The sequence below is a fragment of the Benincasa hispida genome, chromosome 2, assembly GCF_009727055.1.
Source record: "Benincasa hispida cultivar B227 chromosome 2, ASM972705v1, whole genome shotgun sequence".
Classification (NCBI taxonomy): Eukaryota; Viridiplantae; Streptophyta; class Magnoliopsida; order Cucurbitales; family Cucurbitaceae; genus Benincasa; species Benincasa hispida.
The window spans coordinates 43069048-43075027 of record NC_052350.1 but is presented as its reverse complement, the minus strand read 5'-3'; the positions used below and the strand labels follow the sequence as shown (position 1 = coordinate 43075027).

Below are 5980 nucleotides of genomic sequence, written 5' to 3'. Positions count from 1 at the left end.
TTCGAATACCAAAAGGTGTCAAACCTGTGAGATACAAATGAGTATTTATGAGGAAAAGAAATGAAAATAATGAGGTCGCAAGATATAAAGCAAGACTAGTGGTACAAGGTTTTTCATAAAGGCATCATATTTATTATAAGGAGACGTATTCTCCAATGGTGGATGCAATTTCATTAAGATATTTAATTGGTCTGATTGTGTATGAATGTTTGGATATGCATCTAATGGATGTAGTCACAACATATTAATATGGATCTCTTGATAATGATATTTATATGAGAATCCCATAAGGATTTAAGATACCTAAAACATATAAATCAAATTCCTGGGAATTGTATTCAATAAAGTTACAAAGATCGCTATATGGATTGAAACAATCAAGACAAATGTGGTAAAATCGCCTGAGTGGATATTTGTTGAAGGAAAGATATCAAAACAATCCAATATTTCCATGTGTTTTTATAAAGAAATTACAGTCAAGATTTTCTATTATAACTGTATATGTTGATGACTTAAATATAATTGGGACTCCTAAAAAGCTTTCAAAGGAAATAGAATATCATAAAAAAGAATTTGAGATGAAAGATCTCGGAAAAACAAAATTTTTCCTAGGCTTGCAAATTGAGTATTTAGCAGATGGGATATTGTCATAAGTCAACTTATACAAGAAAAGTTTTGAAAAGATTTTGTATGGACAAGGCACATCCATTAGACATTCCAAAGGAAGTTCATTCACTAGATGTGAAGAAAGATATATTTCGACCTCGAGATGATAATGAAGAATTTCTTGATCCTGAAAGACAATATCTTAGTACAATTTGTGTATTTATGTATCTTGCTAATAATATAAGACCGGATATTGCGCTTTCGATAAATTTATTGGCAAAATATAGTTCTTCTAAAAAAGAAGACATTAGAACAAAATTAAGCATATACTCCATTATCTTCGAGGAACGATCAACATGGGTTTGTTTTATTCAAATAAATCAAATTTTAATCTAGTTGGTTATGCAGACTTTAGATATTTATCTGGTCCACACAAAGGTAGATCTCAAACATGTTATATGTTCACATGTTGAGAAACTGCTATATCATGGCGATCGGTGAAACAGACCATAACAATCACTTCCTCAAATCGTGCTGAAATTCTTGCAATTCATGAGACTAATTGAGAATGTGTATAGCTAAGATCAATGACTCATCACATTCGTGAAACATATGGTTTGTCTTCTAATAAAAATCTTCCAACGATATTATACGAAGATAGCCCAACATAAATATCCCAAATCAAAAGAGGATATATTTAAGAAGATAGAACAAAACATATTTTACTGAAACTTTTCTACACTCATGATCTTAAAGAAAATGACAATATCACTGTACAACAAATTTGTTCGAAAGATAACCTGATAAATTTATTTACAAATGCATTACCTATCACAATCTTTGAAAAACTGGTGCACAACATTGAGATGTGGCTGCTCAGAGATCTCAAGCGATGTTTCCATGAAGAAGAGTAAATATACTTTTAAGAGTATTAGAATATATGAACTATGTACTCTTTTTTCTTCGTTGAAATTTTTTTCCCAGCGAGTTTTTTCTTAATAAGGTTTTAACGAAACATATTTCATATATAATGGGCATCTAAGGAGAGTATGATAAATATGTTAAATTAGGTATAATGTAGATACCCATTATTAGTGTCCATTGGCCATGTGTCACTTATCCATTACCAAATGTGTTGCCCATGTATCTCAAGATTACATACTGTTAGTGTCCATGTAATCCACCTCCTACTTGCTAAATTGCCTATAAATAGTTGATCAATCCAAAAAAGTTGAACAAAGTTGAGAAATCCATTCTTTGTTATTTTATTTATTTATTTTACATAATTATATATTATATTATGTTTATTTTAATAACTGAATTGTAGTTTTCATCCATACAATTCCAAACCTGAATTGACGTATTATAAAATAAAATAAAAAATATCTAAATTAATTAAAATATTATGTGCATGAGGTAAATTATAGACAAGGGTAAAAGTAAATATATAACAACAATAATTTATTTTATTGACAAATGATAACAAACTTGTCTTTAAGACATAATAAGGTCTTATCATTACAAATTTATTTAGTAGCTTCTACTTGATGTTTTGATAAAAGAAAAAAACAAAACTAACATTAGAATAAGATTAAAGCAAATACCTTGGAGGGATTTGTGAATGATCTTCAAGTACTTAGGAAACTATGCATCCACTTTGCGGAGTCTTTTATGGTTCTCTTCAATTAGTTCTTGAAATCAACATGGACAAGACCAAAACGCAAGGTATATCCATTTGACCATTCTTGTACATCCAGAAACGACTATGCAAAATATCCTTTTACTCTAACACTGACCCTAAAATAGTTTTCAAAATATTGTTAGGACAATTTGGTTAGAATGCAATATAATTTAGTTAAAACTAAATAGCTCCTAAAGTAGTTATTAAAAACTAATAATTAGAAAATAAAATATAGAAATATCGATAAGAAAATTGCTAAAGGAAAAAACTTGAACTCATTATACAACTATTTTGTACAAATTTACTAATTGTAGCTACTTACTTGATTGATTCGTGTAGTGAATTGAGATGACTATGATAATATGTCACTCTACTCTCATCTCTTAGTAATGTCTGAATATCAGGATCATCATAGTCAAAGACCCCTGTAATATATAATTTGTTAATGAATATGGTATTTCAATATGATGTGTATATATGTATATATCTAGACACATACATACAAAAAGTGAAATTATGTTACCATTTTGTGTGATGTAGATGATTGGATTGTTATAATTATGCTTTGTATATATCAACAAATCTCTCAAACCTTGAGGATAAACGGCAATCCAAGATGATGCATTCACCTAAAAAAAATTGAAAAGAGAATAAGAAACAAATTATTTGATTAGAAGAAAAAATGAATTAATTTAAACAAACAAAAAATATTAGTTCAGATATGCACAATATTGTTAATATTAGTCCTTATAAAGAGAGAAGTTTGCATATTAATTACCTTCGGACCAATTAAGATTCCATCACTTTCAGCTCCAATATAAAAAACGTTACAAAAAGTTAAATTAAAGATATTTAGACTTTATTTGGTAATCATTTAGTTTTTAAATTTTGATGTTTGAAAAGTAAGCCTATTTTCTCTCATTTGTTACAATAATTTTATTTTTCTTAAATAAAATACTTAAATTTTTAGTCAACTTTTTTTTAAAAAAAATAAATAATAAGATTAAAAATAATTTTTTAAAAACTACTTTTTTTAGTTTTCAAAACATGGTTTAGTATTTGAACATATATGTAGAAAGTAGATAACTAAACAAAAACTTTAGAGGGGCAAGGGATGTTTTTTTTTTCTTTTGAGTAGAACATACAACTGCAGAGATGAGAAATCGAACCTTCCACGTGTAGGGATGAAGATCGTGTCAATTACTATTGAGGTAAGCTCACTTTGACAGTAAAAAAGATGTTTATATGCTCAATTTTCAAAAGCTAAAAACTAAAAAAAACAAATAACTACTAAACAGGGTTTTTAAAGATTAGTGTATTTTTATGAGAAAAAAATCCTAATGGTTGTATCCATGAATTTAAATTTCAATTTTTGGGATAGCTATTTTAACATAAAAGATACTTCTTCTTTTAGTTTAACTTGAAATAGCTTTTCAATTTTAATTTAAAACTATATTTAATATATTAAAAAATAAACTTCATAAACATTCTACATAAGTTTCAAAATGCACTGGATTTTGATTAATTTAATATGCATACATGTAAAAATGGCATGAAAATCTGTCAAGGGGCATGGTACTTCCGAATAAGAATTGGAGTGTTCTTTTGCATAACTAGCTGTATAGTAGTTTATTCCAATAAAATCAAAGGATTTCAATATCAAACGAATTTCTCTCTTTGTGAATTTAGGTAATCTCTCCTTCACACGAGCTCTCATGGAGGCTGGATAATCTCCATACACGAGTGGATGCAAGAACCTATTTCATCAATTTTAGGCAAAAACTTTAGTGAAAATGTTAAGAGATCATAATATAATACAAGATTTAGAAATTTTGAAGATAATAATGAATTCATATAGATGAATTTACATACCAACTAAGAGAAAAATCAAGAGCTCGACTTGTAGCGTTTTTGTCAACCTCACTATTTGAATATGGGACATGCCATTCCGAATATAATGTGACTCCAATCTCACCTTTTTGTGCCTACAAAATCCCACATGAATAATTGGTTGAAGATAAAGTGTTTAGGTCTCTTTTAAATCAAACTTTACATCTCTATTCATTTTTGTTGTAGTTTGCGGCTGCTTTCCTTTCGGCTTTCACCAAAGGTTGCTTTTTGTTATGAGTTATGATTTGCAGTGCCTCTACACATTTGGATAGTTTTTCTGTATTTAGGGTTAGCCACTTTATGAAGATTATGTTAATGCTCTAGTGATGAGTTTCTTATGTCGAAAAGGAGATCTGTATTCTTCACGAGTTTGTGACTGTCGTACTATTTCAAGATTTAGTGTTTTATAGCCCATCATCATTCAGACCAATCTATAAGGCGTCGTATTCACTACTTCATGTAATAGTGTTATTTACAATACCTAAGACTTTCTGTTACTCACAATACCTGTTGAGAAGATTTGTGAGGACTTCTTACTTAGGGGAGCCTAAGTGAGATAGTTTGAGGGGATCTCAAACGTTCATCAAACAAAGAGCTTTTATAGGAAGTGAATGGATCTCAAACTTAGGGGAGCCTAAGTTGAATCTAAGAGTTGGCTTTTCGTGAGTTATTGCAATGAGTCTCTCATAAATAAGTACTACATTGCAGTTGCTGAAATTTTTCTCTAGTGAAGTTTATTTTCACTAGGCATACTACCTTTAGATGTAAATAACATTACACTAAACTGGACTATCGTTCTCAATGCTCTATCTTCTTTATTATTTACTTTGTTAGTATATTATTATTCAACTTGTTCTAACATGGTGTCTGACATGTGGAAAAATAGATTTAGATGTTCTTATTTTTTCAATTTGATTAGTCTATTATGAAGCAAATATTCATTGTTGCCAACGACGAGATAAAATCTGATATTTAGTCTTGTAAAGTTTAACAGCGGCAGCATGGGCAAGAATTTTGTGGTGACCAACAACGTATGGTTCAATTGCAGAATCTCCACCAAAACAGCCAGGTAGTATAGAAGGAGAGCATCTTCCTAGTGCAAAATCTCCTGTTGTATAATCATTTATGACAAAGATGCATTGTTCGTTAAAGGTGATCCAATGTTTTACTCTATCTCCAAACTCCTTGAAGCAAAGGTCAACATAGTCTCGAAAATCATCTCCGCAATTAATTTTTGCAATTATTTTATTTTCCTCCAAGCATTTGTTTCTTTTTTTGCAAATCCATCATACATCTGAATAATGATCTTGTTTCTAAGAAATATCGTTCTCTTCTAATATTTTTTTTCCTTCTTGAAAAATTGGGTAAAACTCTAGTAATATTTTTAAAATGAACAGTAACTTCTGAATATATAAAAAAGACAATGCAAAATATATAGTGGTTGAATCTACAACAAAATCATTAAAATCGAGTGAGAAACATTACTGTTGTCCTAATTAAGGCATTCTAATATTATAATGAATTATTTACAAATATAGTAATTTAAGAACTTTTTTTTTTTTCTTAATAAAATAAAAGGGGAGAGATTTAAACCACATAGCTCTTCGTTCTTAATACATATTATGTGTGAAGTTTGTGTTACTAATACATATTATATGTCATATAAGAAGTAAATTACAAAATAAAAATCATTAAAATAAAAATTACAAATCAAATTGTGTATCGATATTAGTTATTTCATTTAATTTAACATTCATTAAACATTTTATTAATTAAATTTGAATTATTAACTAAATAACATTT

The 5980-nt window shown here is 28.7% G+C and overlaps 1 pseudogene; it reads right to left on the bottom strand.

The window, feature by feature from the left end:
• Window positions 1–2291: 2291 nt before the first annotated feature.
• Window positions 2292–5980, bottom strand: part of LOC120072107 — a 22030-nt pseudogene continuing 18341 nt past the window's right edge.